The following is a 22,436-nucleotide window of genomic DNA, read 5'->3' as shown; positions in this document are numbered from 1 at the left end:
TGGGACCAGCTAGGAAGTTCAAGCCACAGAAGTTGCAGGGCAGCTGGGACAGGATCCTTTCTACCTCCATGTACAACTAACTAGGAGGGAGGGCACATCCATAACCCTCTGCACACCTTTCACTCAAGGAGAGAGCTTCTCTCCAGAGAGCGCTCAGACCCTGGGTCTCAGGTGGGACCAGCTGGAAGGTATAGGCCACAGAAGCTGCAGCCCTCACTCATCCATCTGCACCCAGGAGGGACAGCTGATCCACAGCCCTCTGTACACAGGTCCTATCAGGGTAGAGCTGATCTCCCAGAAGTGCTAACACAGGCTTACAGACCCACAGGAGGAACAAGCTCCAGACAGAGACAGCAAGAATATCTAAAAACAGAGATTAACAGATGTCTAAAGGCAAACACAAGAATCTTACCAACAGAAACCAAGATTACTTGGCATCATCACAACCTAGTACTCCCACCACAGCAAGTCCTAGATACGCTAACACATCAGAAAAGCAAGATTTGGATTCCTTTATCACCATCTCATGATGGTGATAAAGGAATTTAAGAAAGACATAAATAAATCCCTTAAAGAAATACAGGAGAACAGAGGTAAACAGGTTCAAACCCTTAAAGAGGAAACACAAAAATCCCATAGAAGAATTACAGGAAAGCACAACCAAACATGTGAAAGAATTGAACAAAACCATCCAGGAGCTAAAAAAGGAAGCAGAAACAATTACGAAATCACAACGAGAGACAACTCTGGAGATAGAAAACCTTGGAAAGAAGTCAGGAGTCATAGATGCAAGCATCACCAACAGAATACACGAGATAGAAGAGAGAATCTCAGGTAGAGAAGATAACATAGAAAACCTTGACACAACAGTCAAAGAAAAGGCAAAATGCAAAAAGCTCCTAACCCAAAATATCCAGGAAATCCAGGACATAATGAGAAGACCAAACTTAAGGATAATAGGTATAGAAGAGACTGAAGACTTCCAACTTAAAGGGCCAGTAAATATCTTCAACAAAATTATAGAAGAAAACTTTCCTAACCTAAAGAAAGAGATGCCCATGAACATACAAGAAGCCTATAAAACTCCAAATAGACTGGACCAGAAAAGAAATTCCTCCCATTACATAATAACAATAACACCAAATACACTAAACAAAGAAAGAATATTAAAAGCAGTGAGGGGAAAAGGTCAAGTAACATATAAAGGCAGGCCTATCCGAATTACACCAGACTTCTCGCCAGAGACTAGGAAAGCCAGAAGATCCTGGGCTGATGTCATACAGACCCTAAGAGAACACAAATGCCAGCCCAGACTACTATATCCAGCAAAACTTTCAACTACCATAGATGGAGAAACCAAAGTATTCCATGACAAAACCAAATTTACAAAGTATCTTTCGGCAAATCCAGCCCTTCAATGGATAATAAATGGAAAACTCCAACAGAAGGAGGGAAACTAATCCTAGGAAAAGCAAGAAATTAATCTTCCAACAAAACTAAAAGAAGATAGCCATATGGACAGAATTCCAACTTTAACAACAAAAATAGCATGAAGCAACAATTACTTTTCCTTAATATCTATTAATAGCAATAGACTCAATTCCTCAATAAAAAGACATAGGCTATCAGACTGGGTATATAAACAGGACTCAACATTTTCTTGCATTCAGGAAAACCACCTCAGTGACAAAGAAAGATACTACCTGAGAATAAAAGGCTGGAAAACAATTTTCCAAACAAATAGTCCAAAGAAAAAAGCTGGAGTAGCCATTCTAATATCTAATAAAATTGACTTTCAACTTAAAGTGATCAAAAAATATAAGAAGGGACACTTTATACTCATCAAAGGTAAGATCTACCGAGATGAACTCTCAATTCTGAACCTCTATCCTCCAAATGCAAGGACATCTACATTCATAAAAGAAACTTTACTAAACCTCAAAGCACACATAGCACCACACACAATAATAGTGGGAGACTTCAACACCCTACTCTCTCCAATGGACAGATCATGGAAAGAGAAACTAAACAAAGACACAGTGAGACTAACAGAAGTTATGAAACAAATGGATTTAACTGGTGTCTATAGAACTTTTTAGCCTAAAACAAAAGGATATACCTTCTCCTTAGCACCTCATGGTACCTTCTCCAGAACTGATCATATGATTGGTCACAAAACAGGCCTTAACAGATACAAGAAGATTGAAATAATCCCTAACATCCTATCAGATCACCATGGACTAAGGCTGCTCTTCAATAACAACTTAAACAATAGAATGCCCACATACATGTGGAAGCTGAACAACATTCTACTCACCTGGTCAAGGAAGGAATAAAGAAAGAAATTAGAGACTTTCTAGAGTTTAATGCAAATGAAGCCACAGTATACTCAAATTTATGGTACACAATGAAAGTAGTCCTAAGAGGAAAACTCATAGCTCTAACTGCTTCGAAAGAGAAACAGGAGAGAGCATATACCAGCAATTTGACAGCACATCTGAAAGCTCTAGAACAAAAAGAAGCAAATTCACCCAAGAGGAGTTGAAGGCAGGAAATAATCAAACTCAGAGATGAAGTCAACCGAATGGAAACAAAAAGAATTATACAAAGAATCAACCAAACCAGGAGCTGGTTCTTTAAGATAGATAAACCCTTAGTTAGACTAACTAGAGAGCACAGAGACAGTATTCTAATTAACAAACCAGAAATGAAAAGGAGACATAAGAACAGAAACTGAGGAAATCCAAAAAAATCAACAGATCCTACTACAAAAGCCTATACTCAACAAAACTGGGAAACATGGATGAAATAGACAATTTTCTAGACAGATACCAGGTACCAAAGTTAAATCAAGATCAGATAAATGACCTAAATAGTCCTATATCCCCTAAAGAAATAGAAACAGTCATTAATAATCTCCCAACCAAAAAAAGCCGAGGACCAGATGAGTTTAGTGCAGAATTTTGTCAGACCTTCAAAGAAGACCTAATACCAATACTCCTCAAACTGTTCCACAAAATAGAAACCGAAGGTATTCTACCCAATTCATTCTATGAAGCTAAAATTACTCTCATACCTAAACCACACAAAAATCTAACAAAGAAAAAAAACTTCTGATCAATTTCCCTTATGAATATTGATGCAAAAATACTCAATAAAATTCTTGCAAACTGAATCCAAGAACACATCAAAATGATCATCCATCACAATCAAGTAGGCTTCATCCTAGGGATGCAGGGCTGGTTCAATATACAGGAATCCATCAATGGAATCCACTACATAAACAAACTCAAAGACAAAAAATCATATGATCATATCATTGGATGCTGAGAAAGCATTTGACAAAATCTAACACCCCTTCATGATAAAAGACGGTCTTGGAAAGATCAGGAATTCAAGACCCATACCTAAACATAGTAAAGCAATATACATCAAACCAGTAGCCAACATCAAACTAAATGGAGAGAAACCTGAAGCAATCCTACTAAAATCAGGGACTAGACAAGGCTGCCCAATCTCTCCCTACCTATTCAATGTTGTACTTAAAGTCTAGCCAGAGCAATAAGACAACAAAAGGAGATCAGAGGGATAGAAATTGGAAGGAAGAAGTAAAATTATCACTATTTGCTGATGATATGATAGTATACTTAAGTGACCCCAAAAATTCCACCAGAGAATTCCTAAACCTGATAATCAACGTAGGCAAAGTAGCTGGATATAAAATTAACTCAAGCAAATCAGTGGCCTTTGTCTACACAAAGGATACACTGACTGGGAAAGAAATTAGGGAAACAACACCCTTCACAATAGTCACATATAATATAAAATACCTTGGTTTGACTCTAAGCAAGTAAAAGATCTGTATGGCAAGAAATTCAAGTCTCTGAAGAAGGAAATTGAAGAAGATCTCAGAAGATGGAAAGATCTATGCTCGTGGATTGACAGGATTAATATAGTAAAAATGGCCATCTTGCCAAAAGCAATCTACAGATTCAATGCCATCCCTCTTAAAATTCCAAATCAGTTCTTCATAGACTTGTAAAGAGCAATTTGTAAATTCATCTGGAATAACAAAAAAAAACGTAGGATAAAGAAAAATATTCTCAACATTAAAAGAACCTCTGTTGGAATCAAAATCCCAGAGCTTAAGCTGTACTACAGAGCCATTGTGATAAAAACTGGTATTTGTAAAGTGACAGGCAGGTGGATCAATGGAATGGAATTGAAGACCCAGAAATGAACCCACACACCTATGGTAGCTTGATGTTTGACAAAGGTTCTCAAACCATTCAGTGGAAAAAAGACAACATTTTAAACAAATGGTGCTGGCGGTTAGCATGTAGAAGAATGCAAATCAATCTACTCCTATCTCCTTGTACAAAGCTCTAGTCCAAGTGGATCAAGGACCTACACATAAAACCAGATACAGTGAAACTAATAGGAAAGAAACTGGGGAATAGCCTTGAGCAGCACATGGGTACAGGTGAAAATTTCCTGAACAGAACACCAAGAACTCATGCTCTAAGATCACAAATTGACTTATGGGAGCTCATAAAATTACAAAGCTTCTGTAAGGCAAATAGGACAAAACAGCAACCAACAGATTGGGGAAAGATCTTTACCAATCCTATATCTAACAGAGTGCTAATATCCAATGTATACAAAGAACTCAAGAAGTTAGACTCTACAGAAACAAATAACCCTATTAAAAATGGGGTACATAGCTAAACAAAGAATTCTCAGCTGATGAATACCTAATGGCTGAGAAGCACCTAAAAAAAATGTTCAACATCCTTAGTCATCAGGGAAATGCAAATTAAAAAAACCCTGAGATTCCACCTCATGCCACTCAGAATGACTAGGGTAAAAAACTCAGGTGACAGCAGATGCTGGAGAGGTTATGAAGAAAGAGAAACACTCCCTCATTGCTGGTGGGATTGCAAACTGATACAACCATTCTGGAAATCAGTTTGATGGTTTCTCTGGAAACTGGTACTACTAGAGGACCCAGCTATAGCACTCCTGGGCATATACCCAGAAGATGCTCCAACATGTAAGGACACATGCTCTACTATGTTCATAGCAGCTTTATTCATAATAGCCAGAAAATGGAAACAACCCAGATGACCCTCAGCAGAAGAATGGATACAGAAAATGTCGTACATCTACACAATGGAGTACTACTCAGCTCTTAAAAATAATGAATTTGTGAAATTCTTAGGGAAATGGATGGATCTGGAGAGTATTGTCCTGAGTTAATCCAATTACAAAAGAACACACATGGCATGCACTCTCTGATAAGTGGATATTAGCCCAGAAGATCAGAATACCCAAAATACAATCCACAAACCACAAGAAAAACATGACCAAAGTGTGGATGCTTCATTCCTTCTTAGAAGTGGAAACAATACCCATCTAAGGTGTTACAGAGACAAACTATGGAGCAGAGACTGAAAGGACAATCCAGAGACTGTTCCACCTGGAATCCTTTCTATATTCATTCATCAAACCCAGACACTATTGTGCATGTCAGCAAGTACTGTCTGATAGGAGCCTGATATAGCTGTCTCCTGAGAGGCTCTGACAGTGCCTGACTAATACAGACGTAGAGACTCAGAATCATCCAGTGGATTGAGTACAGAGTCCCCAATGAAGGAGCTAGAGAAAGGACCCAAGGTGCTGAAGGGTTTACATCCCCTTAGGATGAACAACAATATGAACTAACTAGTACCCTCAGAGCTCCCAGAGACTAAACCATTAATCAAAGAGCACACATAGTGAGACTCATTGCTCCAGAAGCATATATATAGCAGAGTATGGTCTAGTTGGTCATCAATGGGAAGAGAGGCCCTTGGCCTTGTGAAGGTGCTATGCTCCAGTGTAGGGGAATGCCAAGACCAGGAAGTAGAAGAGGGTGTGTTGGTGAGCAGGAGGAGGGGGGAAGAAACTGGGTTTATTTTTTGTTTTTCTTTTTGTTTTTTGTTTTGTTTTGTTTTTCTCCCCCGGGTGATAACTAGGAGAGGAGATATCATTTGAAATGTAAATAAAGAAAATATCCAATAAAAAAATAATTGGTCAATATCATTCAGAGGGATCGACATCATTATAGTATCATTTAAAATATAATTTTGACACTGTCCTGTGTGTGGGCTATTCTGGAGAATAATAAAGGAGGTCATGTTACCTTATAAATATGCAACTCACTTAATAAATATTCAAGAGAATATTTCAAAAATTTGAAATTCTTAATAAAATCTGTTACTTCTCTCACTTCAGGTAAGCTCAAAAAAAAAAAAAAAAAAAGAAAAGAAAAGAAAAAGAAAAAAGAAAGAAAAAATCAAGCAAGTGGAAGCTGCTGCCCTCAGAGGACTACACAACCAATGCTTTCAGAGCACTGAGGAGATAAGGAATATTTTAAGTATGGAGCTTAAATCATTTTAGGAGAGATTGTCCAAAAACTAGATGCATAGACAGACAGTAGAATTGCTCCCCTGGAATTTATCCTTACTGTAGGAGGGTGTAATCCTTGGCCAGGCCTCAGGATATAGGCTCAGATTAAGAAATACTTACATTTGAGTTCAACGCTCAAACAGCCTCTGCAAGGCCTGTGAGGTACTTCCATTGTCTTGCAAACCCGGCCTAGGAAAGTTTTTTGGGCCCTCACTTGGCCTCCAGGGACCTGGGAATCACTCTTAGGCCAAAACATCATTCTTACAGATTATCAAGGTGTTTTTCTTTCTTTTTTTTTATAGCTTTAATTTTTTAAATTTTTTTTGTTTATTAGATATTTTCTTTGTATACATATCATATAATTTCTCCTTTCCCAGTTTCCCCTCCAAAAAAAAAAAAAACCCAAAAAACAACAAGAACAAACCCCTGTTGCCTCCCCCGGCTTGCCACTCCACCCTCTCCCACTTATTGGCCCAGACATTCCCCTACACTGGGGCACAGAATCTTCACAGGGCCAAGGGCCTCTCCTCTCATTGATGACCAACTCTGCAATCCTCTACTATACACATGCTGCCAGAGCAATCAGTCTCACCATGTGCAGTCCTTGGTTGGTGGTTGAATCCCTGGGAGCTCTGAGGGTACTACTTAGTTCATATTATTGTTCGTCCTAAGGGGCTGCAAACCCTTCAGCTCCTTTGGTCCTTTCTCTAACTCCTTCATTGAGAACCTTGTACTCAGTTCAACGGATGGCTGTGAGCCTCTACTTCTGTAGTAGTCAGGTACTGTCAGAACCTCTCAGGAGATAGCTATATCAGGCTAGATTGTCCTTCCTTCAGTCTCTGCTCCATAGTTAGTCTCTGCAACTTCTTCCATTGGTATTTTGTTCCCCCTTTTAAGAAGGAATGAAATGTCCACATTTTGGTCTTCCTTTTCCTTGAGCTTCTTGTGGTTTGTGGGTTGTTCTTCGTGTATTCTGAACTTCGGGGCTAATAACTACTTATCAGAGAGTGCATACCATGTGTGTTCTTTGGTGATTGGGTTACCTCACTCAGGATGATATTCTCCAGATCCATCCATTTCCCTAAGAATTTCATAAATTCATTGTTTTTAATAGCTGAGTAGTACTCCATTGTGTAGATGTACCACAATTTCTGTATCCATTCCTCTGTTGAGGGACATCTGGGTTGTTTCCAGTTTCTGGCTATTATAAATAAGGCTGCTATGAACATGGTGGAGCATGTGTCCTTATTACATGTTGGAGCATCTTCTGGGTATATGCCCAGGAGTGGTATAGCTGGGTCCTCTAGTAGTACTATGTCCAACTTCCAGAGGAACTGCCAAACTGATTTCCAGAGTGGTTGTACCAGCTTGCAATCCCACCAGTCACTTGATCTTTGACAAAGGAGCTAAAAATCAAACAGTGGAAAAAAGACAGCATTTTCAACAAATGATGCTGGCTTGACTGGAGGTTAGCATGTAGAAAAATGCAAATTGATCCATTCCTATCTCCTTGTACAAAGCTCAAGTTCAAGTGGATCAGGGACCTCCACATCAAACCAGATACACTGAAACTAATAGAAAAGAAAGTAGGGAAGAGCCTTGAGCACATAGGAACAGGAGAAAATTTTCTGAACAGAACACCAATAGCTTATGCTCTAAGATCAAGAATTGACAAATGGAACCTCATGAAGTTGCAAAGCTTCTGTAAGGCAAAAGACACTGTCAATAGGACAAAACGGCAACCAACAAATTGGGAAAAGATCTTTACCAACTCTAGATCTGATAGAGGGCTAATATCCAATATATACAAAGAACTCAAGAAGTTAGACTCCAGAGAGCCAAATAACCCTATTAAAAAGCGGGGTACAGAGCTTAACAAAGAATTCTCAACTGATGAACACCAAATGGCTGAGAAGCACCTAAAGAAATGTTCAACATCCTTAGTCATCAGGGAAATGCAAATCAAAACAACCCTGAGATTCTACCTCATACCAGTCAGAAAGACTAAGATAAAAAACTCAGGTGATAGCAGATGCTGGAGAGGTTGTGGAGAAAGAGGAACACTCCTTTATTGCTGGTGGGATTGCAAGCTGGTACAACCACTCTGGAAATCAGTTTGGCAGTTCCTCTGGAAACTGGACATAGTACTACTGGAGGACCCAGCTATACCACTCCTGAGCATATACCCAGAAGATGCTCCAACATGTAATAAGGACACATGTTCCACCATATTCATAGCAGCCTTATTTATAATAGCCAGAAACTGGAAATAGTTGAAATAGATTAAAGAGTACTGGAATTAGCTCAATAGTTTAAAGAGTACTGGAATTAGCTCTTCTTGAAAAGTCTGGTAGAATTCTGTGTTAAAACCGTTTGGCCCCATATTTTTCTGTTTGTGAGGTGTTTAAAGATGGCTTCTATTACTTTAGTGGTTATTGGGATATTTATCTAGTTTACTAATCTAGATTTACATTTGGTAAATGGTATTTGTCTAGAAAATTATCCATCACATTAAGATTTTCCAGTTTTTGGAGTGTAAGCTTTTGAAGTAAGGCCTATGATTTTTTAAATTTCTTCAGTATCCATTTTTATATCTCACTTTTCATTTCTTATTTCGTTTGCTTGGGTGTTGTCTCTGTGTCTCTTGGTTAGCTTGGATAAGGGTTTGTCTATTTTGTTCATTTTCTCAAAGAACAAGTTCTTGGTTTTGTTGATTCTTTGTATTGTTTTCTTTGTCTCTAAGTAATTGATTTCAGCCCCAATTTTGATTATTTCCTGGCTTCTACTCCTATTTGAGGTGCTAGGTCCTTTTTTTCCTTCTTTTGGTGCTTACAGGTGTGCTTTTAAGCTGATAGCATGAGAACTTTCTAATTTCTTTATGGGCCACTTTGTAGGTGTTACTTTCCTCTTAGCACTGCTTTCATTTTGTCTCATTAATTTAGACGTCTTGTGCCTTTATTTTCATTTAATTCTAGAAAGTCTCTAATTTCTTTATCATTCCTCTGACCCAGAGATATTGAGTGGAGTGTTGTTTAATTTTTATGTGTGTAGGCTTTCTTGTGTTTCTGCTGTTGATGAAGTCCAGCTTAATCCAAGATAAGATACAAGGCGTTAATTCAGTTTTCTTCTATCTGTTGAGGCTTGCTTTGTGACTAACTATAAGGTTAGTTTTGAAGAAGGAAGTATAATGTGATGAGAAGAAGGTATATTCTTTGGTGTTTGGGTGAAATTTTCTATAGATGTCTTTTAGGTCCATTTGATTCATAATGTCTTTAAGTTTCATTACATCTCTGTTTAGATCTTGTCTGGATAACCTGTCACTTGGTGAGAGTGGCATTGTAAAGTCTCTTACTATTAATGTGTGGAGTTCAGTGTGTGATTTAAGCTTCAGCAATGCTGCTTTACAAATGTGGGTGCCTTTGTGTTTATGGCTTAGATATCATTTGGTAGATTTTTCCTCTGGTAAGTATGAACTGTCCTTCCCAGTCTGTTTTTATTAATATTTGTTTAAAGTCTATTTTGTTAGATATTAAAATTAATACTCCAGATTGATTCTTGGTTTCATTTGCTTAGAAAACTTTGCTCCAGCCATTTACTCTGAGGGAACATCCATATTTATTTTTGAGTTGTGTTTCTTGTATGCAGCAGAGTTATGGATCCTCTTTCATATCCATTTTGTTAGCTTATGTCTTTACTGGAGAATTAAGTCCTTTGATGTTGAGAGATTTTAATAACCAATGCTTGTTATTTTGATGTTGGTAGTGTTAGTGTGTGTGTGTGTGTGTGTGTGTGCTTGTGTGTCTGTACATGTGTGTGTGTGTCTGTGTTTTATATGCTTTCCTCTCTTGCTTTTGCATAAATTACTTATTTACAGTGTTTTCTTGGATGCAGTTATCCTCCTTGGGATGGAGTTTTCCTTGTAGCATTTTCTGTGGGGCTGATTTGTGAATAGATACTGTTTGAATTTAGAATTGTCGTGAAATATCTTTTTTTCTCCATCTCTGGTGATTGAGAGTTTTGTTGGGTATAGTAGTCTGTGTGGGCACCTGTGGTTTTTTTAAGAGGTTGCAAGATATCTGTCCAAGGCTTCCCAGTTTTTAGAGGCTCTGTTGAACAGTTGGGTGTAATTCTGATAGGTCTGCCTTTGTATGATACCCGCTTGTTTTTTCTGCTGTTTTAATATTCTTTGTTTGGTCTGTACATTTTTTGTTTTGGTTATTTGTGGTGGGAGGATTTACTTTTTCTGGTCCAGTCTAATTGGTGTTCTATATGCTTCTTGTATGTTTATAGCCATCTCTTTTTGTTTAGAAAATTTTCTTCTATGATTTTTTTGAAAATATTTTCTTTGCAAGGGGCTAGGAATCTTCAAGTTCTTATATTTCTATTAGTCTTATGTGTCAGTTTCTCCTATTTTATCTTCTATGCCTGAGAGTCTCTCTTCTATCTCCTATATTCTGTTGGTGATGCTTGCATCTGTTGTTCCTGTTCTCTTCCCTAGGATTTCCATCTCCTGAATTCCCTCAGTTTATGTTTTCTTTATTGTTTCTATTTCCATTCTCAGGTCTTGCACAGTTTTACTTATCTCATCACTGTTTAATTCCATTTTCCTATATATCTTTAAGGGATTTATTTGTTTCCTCTTTAAAGACCTCTACATGTTTGATTGTATTTTTCTGTAGTTCTTTTAGGGATTTATTGATTTCCTCTTTAAAGGCCTCTATCATTTTTTGAGATTGGATTTGAAGTCATTTTATGTGCTTCAGTTGTTTTAGGATAGCGAGGGCTTTCTGTAGAAGAGTGACAGTGTTCTGAATATGCCATACTGCACTTGGCTTTTAATTCTGTTTTTTGGGGGAACTTTAGCAAGCCATCTGTTTGTCTTTGGTTTCTGGATAATCTGGATGTAGTAACTATAGGGAGAGAGGTTGACTTTGGTGGTCCCAGTATAGCAGGCCTCTGATAAATATCATTTGTTTGTATGGTTCTCTATCTGCAGGTATGTATGTTTTAAGCTCAGCATATCTAATGAAGATAGGAGAGGTGGCTGAGGAATGGATTTCTCCTGGAACTAAAAGGCTCTTCTTGCTCCACAGGACTCAGCTAACAGGGCCCAAGTCTTTTTTGTACAAGTTTTCTTTGGCTATCATTGATCTTTTGTGTCCCTTGATTGCTTTTAGTAGCATGAACATTTTGGCTACATTAGTCTTTGCGACCCATAAGCATGGTAGGTTTTGCTATCTTCTATGTCTTTTTTTTCTAAGTCTTTTTCTTCAGAGTATAAAATTTTGCATTGAGGTGTTTTATGGTTGTTTCCTTGGTTGAATTAATTTCCAAGTATAGTGTGTATTTGTAGGTGTGTGTGTTTGGGAGGGGGTTCCCTTCCTCTCTCTGTCTCTCAAATTCTCAGTGTGTGCTTATTTCTATAACTTAATTTTCAGTATTTGTCATTATTAATTAGAAATTCTTGTGTGCCTACCACTTTGTTTGTCAAAAAGAATCAAAGTTTTTATCATCTCTATGAGTCTTTGGTAGAGTCTTTAACATTTATGAGTAAAGATATATCACTTACAAACAAATATACTTTGACTTCTTTTCATATATATATATATGTATTCTTTTTTTATTACTTTAGATAGGCTTTCAAATGCTATACTGAATAGGAGTAAAAAGAATACAAATTGTTTCTTTGCTTCTGATCTCAGTGAGAATGTTTCATCTTTAGAGTGTTGAATATGAGTTTGTTATTGCCTTAGTCATGCTTAGGAATACACCTTCCTTTCTTATACTCTCCTGGAACTTTAGCATGAAGAGATATTGGGTTTTGTCAGAAGGCTTTCCTGCATATAATGAAATGATCTCATATTTTCTATCTTTGAGTCCATTTAGCTAACAAATTATGTGTTTTAATTCATTTCCACATCTTTGCATCAAGGCCAACTTGATCACTATGAATAAGTCTTTGATAAGATCTTAAATTCAGTTTGCAAGTATTTTATTTGCAATGCTTTTATCTGTATTCACCAGATACAACAGATTCTATTTTTCCCTTTTCTGGTGTTTTTTTCTAGGCTTGTTACCGAGATAGTGTGTTCTTCATAAAAGGCTTTAGAAGGATTCTTTCTTATTTGAAGCAATTTGAGTAATGTATTTTATCAGCTTTTCCTTGAAGTTCTAGTAGAATTCTACAATGATCTATAAGTACTGATACTTGCTTTTGTTTGAGAAATTAGTTGTTTGTTGTTGTTATCATAAGTGCCTCTTATTACAGATTTGTTTATTTACTTCTTCTTGGTTTTATTTGAGTATGTCATATGTGTCTCAAAATTTATTCATTTCTTTTATGTTATTCAATTTAATGGCGTAAAGGTTTGGAGGTATGTCCTTGTGGTTTTCTGAATTTCATTGGTGCATGTCATGATGTCTACCTTCTCATCTCTAATATTGTTCATTTGAGTCTCCTTTCTCTTTCTTTTTGTTAAATTGGCTAGGAATTTGTTAACCCTCATGTTCTCTTCAATGAACCATTTTTTTTTCTATGATAATTATTGTTCCTTATTTTTCACTACTTATTCCCCAACCTAATTATTTGGATTCTTATTTGTTGTTGCTGTTCCAAGGACTTAGTGATTTTCTTTAATTTATTCATTGAGTTCTGAAATATTTTGATATGGATATTTAGTGGTCTAAGCTTTCATTAATTCTGTCCCTTATATATCAAAGAATTTTGAAATATTTTCTTTTTTAGTTAGTTTTTGGAATTCTTAAATGTTTATTTATTTTACTTTATGTGTGTAAGTGTTTTACCTCCATGTATATCATTCACCACTTCTGTGCCTGTTGTCCACAGAAGTCAGAAAGAGTGTCAGATACCCTGGAACTGCATGATTGTGAGCCAACCTGTGTGTGACAGGAACCTAATCATTTCCTCTGAAGGAGCAAAAGCTGCTATTAATCGGTGAGTTGTCTCTCCAGCCCAAGTACCAGAAATTTTATAATTTCCTTCTGGTTTCTTCAGTGAACCATCCATTATTCAAAGGTGTGTCATTTATTACCCTGTGTTTGTCTGCAGTTTCTAGGACTCTTGTTTTCTAGCTTTATTACATTGTTGTTAGTAACCTTTTGTAAGTGTGTATCAGTTTTCTTCTTAACCCTGCTAGCTCCCAATTAATTGAGAATAGACTATTATAGTTATTTAACAAGATTTAAGTTCACAACATCTGTGCAGGATTACCCTGTTTTATTCCTCTAAGCTAGTATAGCTATTTCCCAGTCAAAATCCCAGTGATTCTTGCATTTTAGTACTGATTTGGCCTTCTTGGCTCCAAGTATTTTCTCATGGTGTCTCTGGGATTCTCTGCCCATGGTCAATCTCTAGTCCCTGCCTGGCCTTCTCTCTCTTGCTATCTTCTTCCTCCTCCTCCTTGCAAGGAGGAATTCCATCCTTATTCTCTCCCCTGTTCAAAAGCTGGCTGATCAACTAGCTTTAATAGTTGGGAAGCAATGTTTATACAACTGAGACAGAAGATTATCAGATTAAGGACAGATATGGGGACAGAAATCAGCATTTGAATAATACAAAGATAATCTCTACACAGGGAACAATAACATCATGCCTATATTTTTTGTCAGATAAATAACAGGATGCAAGTTTTATTTTCCTGTATGTATTCCTGCTTGCTTTATTTTCTAATATGTGATCATTTTCGGAGAACATTCAATGAGCTGCTGAGATCATATGCTCTTTAACATTTGGTAAGATGTTCTGAAGAACATTTATTGTAGAATGCTAGGTCCATTTTATTCTGATATTATTTAACTTCCATGTTACTTGTTGTTTTCTAGATAACTGATTTATTGTTTGGAGTAGGGTATTGAAGTTATTCACTCTTGTTGTGTTAGGACTAATCTGTGATTATATAATTGTTTTATTACTAAATTGACTACACTTTATGCTTGATGGAGATGTAATAAGTTTGTAATAGCTTCCTTGTGGAATCTTCCTTTAAGGAGTATTAAGAGACCCTCCTTATCTGTTCTGAGTAGTTTTGATTTGAAGTCTATCTTGTCAGTTATTTGATTAGCCATGCCTACTTGAGTCTTAATTTTATTTTCTTAGAAAAATCACTTTCCATCCTTTACTGTAAGATGGAATCTACCTTTGATTGTAAGACATGTTTTGTGGTTTTATGAGTGGGACAAACTCTGTTTTCTAAGCCAGTCTGGTAGTCTGTTTTTTTTTTTTTTTAAGTTGGACAATTGAGAGCATTAATATTCAGATATAGTAGTGGAGGATGTGTTTTAGTTCTTGTCTTGTGTTGATTTTGTATTATTTTCTTGGACCTCTTTTTATTAACTCTCCTGATAGTGTTTATTTATCTTTGACAGCCAGTTGTGTGTGATACTCATTCTTTTCAGACTTAAGCGTTACTTCTAGAATCCTCTATAGAGATGCTTAGGTATCATAATTTCCTGTGTATTTTTATCATACAATGTTTACTTCTTCAATTATAGGGCACAGTATTACTGTGCATAATACTCAGGTTGGCAGTTGTAATCTTTTGGAATTTGGAATACATCCTTTCAGATCTTTCTGCTTCAAGTGTTTCTACTTCATGTACACTCCATTGTTTTTCTGATGGGCATGTCTTTGTAAGTGACTTTGCCTGTGTCTGTCACAGCTTTTTAATGCCCTTTATTTTATATTTAAAGTATTTTAGCTATAGTATGTCATGTGAAGTTTCTTTTCTGGTCCTGTCTGTTTTCTATAGGCCTCTTCTACTTAATTGAAAATCTCTTTCTGTAGATTTGTGGACTTTTCTACTATGACGTTATTGATAATAATTACTTTGCTTTTGTTTTGGTATTATTCTCTTGCTTTGCATCTAAAATATGGAGATTGGGTGTTTTTATGGAGTTATATAGCTCTCCCCTTTCTACACTAATATATATGTGTGTATTATATATTCATTTATTGTTGACCATTATTGAATGATAGAATTTCTTTACCGTGTGTTCCAGTCTTGATGTTCATATTCTCTGTTCAACACAATACAGTCTTTCAATGGAGTTTTCTACTAGGCTTACAGAGTTTTTCATTTCCAGGCTCATTTCAACTTGACTTAATTTTCAGCAATTGTATTTCTTTACTGAACTCTATTATTTTTACATTTTTATTGACTTCCTTATTCTTTTTAGCTTTTTGTTTTTATTGCTTTTGGGTAAATTAGTATCTTCTTTTAGTTGTTTTGCAGTTTTTTTTTTTTTTAACTATAGAGCCTTAGCATACTGGAGACACCCTGAGTGAATCACATGGAGCCTGATCGATGCAAAAAGCATGGGGATTTTTAATGTTCCAGTGCACTGGGTCTGTCCCAGGCCCTAAGGAGAGGAGGTGAAGACCCCTGCACAGCTTGTTCAGTGAGCTTTTATACAATTTTCAGGCAGCAGCCATTAGACACAATGTGATTGGTAGAACAGTGTGACTTTTTAAACTGATTGGTCTTCAGGGAATGAGGTGGCAAGGACTTCCCTTATCTGAAGGTGGGCAAAGGTCTACCTTGTGGAATATGTCCCCACCTGAAGGTTGGTTCTCACCCTGTGATTGGAGGAATGTTAATTAACCTTTCCCTTCTGGAGAGTTCCACCACCTTTCCAAAGTTCCTGAGCTTATCTTTTTTTTTGGGGGGGGGGTGGCAGGGGTTGAGACAAGGTTTCTCTGTATAGCCCTGGCTGTCCTGGAATTCACCACTGTGGACCAGGCTGACCTCGAACTCAGAAATCCACCTGCCTCTGCCTCCCAAGTGCTGGGATTAAAGGTGTGTGCTGCCACCACCTGGTCTGAGTTTATCTTATTAAGAAAATTCATGGTTCTAAACAGTTTATTGTCATAGTGGAAAATGCATTCATAAAACCATACCAGACTTCTCAGGGTGGGCCTGAGGTTAATTAAATACCTTTTGCAGGGAGGGATATCTCGGAAGGGAAGCTTATTGGCTAAGCCTTCCAGGCCTCTAGGTACCTCATTAGCATGAAGAACTCTGTCTTGAGCCTACCTGACTATAGGACACTTTCTTCTATGTAAGAACCATGGCATGTGTTCCAAGTCTGGAGTCTGGCAGGGAGCTGGGAGTCCCCTAAGTCTCAGGTATGTGCCTACTGAATCTGCTGGTCATGATCTGCTCTACCTTACCAAATTTCTGGCATGGTTTAATATCCCACATGCTCCCATAGTTTTAATCATTCTTTTAAATATTTGCCTAAGTTCTTTAAAATTGTTCTCACTGGAAGCAATTACTCTAGAATGTTTTGTTGTTGGTTCTTTAAACCACCTGTCTATTTTTCAGTCAGGCATTTATAATGTTCAGAAAGTTCAGAGAGTTCAGTTAAGACTGAGCTCTCCTTTTCCTCCCTGGGAATAGTATTTAAGGATCCAAACTCTACCCGTAGTTTCTCTCTGAAGTCAGATACTGTCTTATGTCAGTTCTACCATCTTTCCTGGTTCATAGTTTCTGGCATTAGTTATGGAAGTCCCTGTGCCTGTGTATATAGTCTTGTTTTAGTTCTCAGCTTCTCCATTGGTCCAAAGCTTCTGATCTGATTTGTGAAATACCATGAGTCTGTGTGCCTATACCTGGGTCAACTTCTTTCTTTTCCCTGGGTCCACAATTTGTTCTGTGAATTATAGAACTCCCCAGCCCCGTCTGCACTGTCCTGAGTCAGCCTCAGTTTCCTCCCTGGATCTGCAGCCAACTGCAGACATTCCATAGCATACAATTCCCAATTGTAGATATTCCCATACCTCTGAAGATTTCACACTTGGTCTACTCATAATCCTCTGGGCCCATCCTCTACCTATTTCAAACTCATCATCTCTAGATACCTTACTCTGGAGTTAGTTCTCTTCTCCTCTCTAGGTCTGTAACTACTGCCAATTGTTATGGAATCCTCCAGCTCTGACACCTGTTCCCTTTACCATAGATAATCACCCTTTCTGTACTTGAGACCATGGCTTCTGCCTCATACTGTGGAGGATTCCTCACATGGGAGCTCCATCCTGCATCAGCACTGAACTCTCTGTAAGTTGTGGAACACACTTACCCAAGTCTTTGCTCTGGATAGCCTCTGGTCAATTCCCTGTCACTCTACCTTTTTCCAAAAGTGTGTTCATTGTATCTTATAGGTTCTGGTACATTCCATTTTCTTTCCATCAAGTTATCTTTATTGTATTCCACTTCATATTCTGTACTTATTTCCTTAACATTTAAGCTTCTATTGTTGCCCTTATTAATTTCATTGAACACATTTATAATCCTTCCTTTGAATTCCTGGTCTAGTATTTTCTCTAAGTCATTCTCATCTTACTTGTGCTTTTGCACTGGGATTTTTGCATCTGGATAGGGTCTTTTTGGCCATCTTTCATCTTCTAGTGTCAATGTTTACAGTGTTTTGCAATGAGAGTTATAGAGTTGAAGAATAAAAGAAAGGGCTAGAATTAGGAAGTCAAAGTATCATCATTTGCAGATGACTTTATATCATGTACAAAAAGACCGTAATGTTCCACAAAACAAACAAACAAACTCTTAGATCTGATAACCCATTAAGCAAAGTACCAGGTTTAAAGTCAAGATACACATCAGTACCTTGTCAGTTATAAGCATATTTGAGAGAGAAAGAAGGCAACAGTTCAACTCACAATTGTTTCAAAATAAACATGCTAAAATTTTTGTTTTAAAGGCACTAGAAGCAAGAAGAAATTGTGAATTTGGTGTTTTGCTTAATCAATTTATTAATTATTCGACATCCATTTCCCATCTCTTTTCTCCTCCCAGTTCACTCCAACCCTTACCTCTATCTACTCCTCCATTTCTATTAGAAAAGGGCAGGCCTGGCATGGGTATCAACCAGCCATGTCGTATCAAGTACAGTAAGACTAGACACCTCTTTTTCTACTATGGCTACACAAGACAGTTCAGTAGGGGGAAACGTTCCTGGTGGCAGGCAACATAGTCAGAGACATCTCCTATCTCCACTGTTAGGAGACTATGGGTGACAAAGCTACACAAATGGAACATGTGCAGACAGCCAAGGTCTGATCCATGTAGGCTCCTTTGTTTTTTTGTTCAGTCTCTATGAGCCTAAGTTAGTTGATTCTGTAAGTTTTTTTGTTATGGTATAATTGTTCTCTCTAACTTACAATTCTTCCTTTCCTTCTTCTGCAGGATTCACCAAGCTCCTTCTAGTCATTGGATGTGGATCTCTGCATGTGTTTCTATTAGTTGCAAGGTAATGTCTCTCTCAAAACAACTGGGATATACATCAATCTATGTATGTAGCAGATTATCATTAGGAATCATTTTATTGAGTTTGGGTTTCTTTCTTTTTTTATTTGCTGTTGGGGTTTGTTTGTTTGTTTTGCCATTTATATTTGTTCCTATTGTTGGTTTCTGGGCTGTACAGTCTCTAGATCCTGGCTCTCCACGCAGTGTCAGGAATGAGCTCCCTCTCATGGCATAGGTCTTGACCTGGACCAGTCACTGGTTGGCCCCTCTCACAATTTATGTGGCACCCTTACCCCAGCCCATCTTGTAGACAGAATAAATTGTAGGTTGAAAGACTTGTGGCTGCGTTGCTCTTCCAATCCCTCCCATTGAAGTCTTTGCTGGTGACAGGAGATGTCCAGTTTAGGTTCCATATCTCCCATTGTTAGGAGTCTTAGCTAGGGTCAGCCTCATTGAATTCTGGGATTTCCATTGCCCTTGGTTTCTTGCTTGTCTCAGAGACACTCCTCCCATCCTTTTACTCTCCCTTTTACTCTCTCTTTCTGCCCTCCTCACACACGGTCCCTCCTATTCTCATTAAACAGGAAATTATTAAATCCTTTAAATATATCCAGCAAAATACAAACAAGTAGGTGAAGGAAATTAATAAGACTGTTCAAAACCTGAAAATGGAAATAAAAGCAATAAAAAAAACCCACAAAGTACAGGAATCCTGGAAATGGAAAATCTGGATAAGTGAATAAGAATTACAGATTCAAGCATCACCAATAGACTGCAACAAATAGAAGAAAAATCTGAAGCATAGAAGATATGACAGAAGAAATTGATACACTGGTCAAAGAAAATGTTTAACATACAAAGTTTCTGACATAAAGCTTCCAGGAAATCTGAGACAGTATGAAAAGACAAAACCTAAGAAAAATAGGAATAGAACAAGGAAATACTCCCATATAAAAGGAGGCTCAGAAAATATTTTCAATAAAATCATGGAAGAAAATTCCCCTTACCTAAATAAAGAGATGTCTAAAAGGTGGAATAAGCTTACAGAACACCAAATAATTTGAGACAAAAAATAAAATCTCCCTATCACTTAATAATCAAAACACTAAATATACAGAACAAATGAAGAATATTAAAAGTTGCAAAGAGGCTGGAGAGATGGTTCAGCAGTTAAGAACACTTACTGCTCTTCCAGAGGTTCTGAGTTCAAATCCCAGAAACCACATGGTGACTCACAAACATCTGTAATGAGATCAGATGCCCTCTTCTGGTATGTCTGAAGACAATTTCAGTGTATTTATATATAATAAATAAATAAATATTTAAAAGCTGAAAAGAAAAATGGTCAAGTAACATCTAAAGGCCAAAGTATTAGAATTATTCCTTATTTCTTAACAGAGTTTCTAAAAGCCAGAATGGCTTAGACAAATGTAGTTCAGACTCTAAGAGACCACAGATGGTAGGCAAGACTCCTATACCCAGCAAAACTTTTTATCACCAAGATGGAGAAAATAAAATATTCCATAAAAAAACTAAATTTAAACATCCATTCACAAATCCATCCTTACCGAATGTACAAGAAGGAAAAGTCCAATCCAAGGACATGAACTACATGCAAGAAAATACAGGAAATAAATAATTGTATGCCATCAAACCAAAAGAAAGAAATCATGAATGTGTAACACACACACACACACACACACACACACACACCCATACACACAAATACGCATACACTATCACAACCAACATCAAACAAGAATTTACAATCAATCATCAAATGCAGATCCTATTGTGGATGCCAAGAAGCGCATGCTGACAGGAGCCTGATATAGTTAGTGGTCTCCTGACAAGTTCTGCCAGAGCCTCACATACACTGAGGCAGATGCTTGCTGCCAACAATTGGACTGATTTTGGGGTCACCAATGGAAGAGATAGAGAAAGGAATGTAGGAACTGAAGTGTTTTGCAACCTTATAGGAAGAACAACAATATCAACCAACCAGACATCCCAGAGCTCCCAGGGACTAAACCCACAACCAAAGAATACACATGGAGGGACCTATGGCTCCAGCTGCATATGTGGCAGAGGATGGCATCGTCTGGCATCAGTGGGAGGAAAGGCCCTTGGTTTTGGGAAGGCTTGTGGGGCAGTGAGCCGTTCTGACAGCCGGAGTCCAGGAGAGCAGCCAGCCAACTCAGAACCCCGGAGACACACTGAGCATCTGCTCATAAGGGATGGTAGGTGTTTGGTGATTGCTCCTGACACCAATGGCTCAGATTTCAGCCCAGACCCCTCACAGCTGCCCCTGCAGGAGATGTAGGCTCTATCAGGCAGACAATGCCTCAAACTCCCAGCATTCTAGCTGGACCTTACACACAGTCATCTGACCACAAGCCAGGCATGCCACGCCCCATACAATAAAAGGGGTGGTTTGCCCCCTCCTCACTCTCTTACTCTCCTACTCTTCTCTCTTACTCTTACCCCTCCTCTCTTTCTCTCTCTTACTTTTTTCCTCTCTTGCCCTCTTGCTCTCTCTCTCCTCTCTCTGCTCTTTGTTCTCTTCCCTGCCTTTCTCCCTCCCCTTCTTTTCTCTCTCTCTCCTTCTTCTCCTTTCTTTCTGTTTACTTAACTAGCATATTTCTCCTTCCTACAATAAAATAACTCATTCATACATTGCCTCCCTTTTTAATTAAGGTGCCGTGCAGCAAACAGGCCAGCCCCGGGAGAGAGAGAGACCTGGGCCTCAGCAGCAGGCCCCCTGCCACCAGAGAGAGAGAGAGAGAGAAAGAGAGAGAAAGAGAGAGAGAGAGAGAGAGAGAGAGAGAGAGAGAGAGAGAGAGAGAGAGAGAGAGAGAGAGAGCCTCAGCCAGGCAGGCCTGGGCTGCAGCCCAGGGCTCCTGCTTTTGGGACAACAAAGGCTTGTTGCCCTAGTGTAGGGGAATGACAGTTCGGTGAGTTGGGAATGGGTGAGTGGGTGGGAGACCACACTCATAGAAGCAGGAGAAGGGGGGTGGTTTAGGGGAGTTCTGGAGGGGAAACCTGGAAAGAGGATAACATTTGAAATGTAAATACATAAAATATCCAATAAAAAATACACAAGTTGATATTTGACCTAATATAGTGATCAGAAATAATGTTTTCTATGTAAAACTTTTCCTTTGCCCTACAGACATACTCTAAAATGACACTGATGTTAAATGATTAAGAGTTCAGCGCTTCCCCTCACATACACTGAGCCCTTTGATGCCTCCTTCAGATGACTCTTCGTGACTTAATTATGCTTCCACTGGTTAGTCTCTCTTCAACCTGAGACCTTGAGAAGTCTCTGAGCACTGAGTGTACACACCCCACAGGTGTTTTAGAGGACTTCACAACTGTTTTTAGTTGTGTTTTCCTTCTGAGAATCAGGATTCCCAAGTGCCAAGTGAGAGGTCCCTGAGTGTGCCTTGGGCACTCCCAGTGACTCTGTGAAGGGGACATAATGGAGGGCTAAGTAGGTGCAAAGCAGATCATACTCCAGGGAACTGAGGGAGTGTTTGGATACTGGTGGGGCTGAATCAGGATGAAACAATGCTTTATAACCTTGGTCCACATGGACCAGCCAGCCACATGCTTTATCAGTTTGTTGATGTGCTATTGGGGTTGATTAGTCCAAGATTCTCAACTGAACGGATATCTGGGTTTTATCAATTATTTATCAATGTT

General features: G+C 38.2%; 1 pseudogene; it reads left to right on the top strand.

Annotated features, from left to right (window-relative positions):
- Window positions 1–425: 425 nt before the first annotated feature.
- The window catches only part of LOC116098328, a 66,784-nt pseudogene continuing 44,773 nt past the window's right edge, over window positions 426–22,436 (top strand).

Source organism: Mastomys coucha, unplaced genomic scaffold (genome assembly GCF_008632895.1).
Source record: "Mastomys coucha isolate ucsf_1 unplaced genomic scaffold, UCSF_Mcou_1 pScaffold20, whole genome shotgun sequence".
Taxonomy (NCBI): Eukaryota; Metazoa; Chordata; class Mammalia; order Rodentia; family Muridae; genus Mastomys; species Mastomys coucha.
Note: the sequence above shows the minus strand (reverse complement) of the source record. Positions and strands in the feature narration are given on the sequence as shown.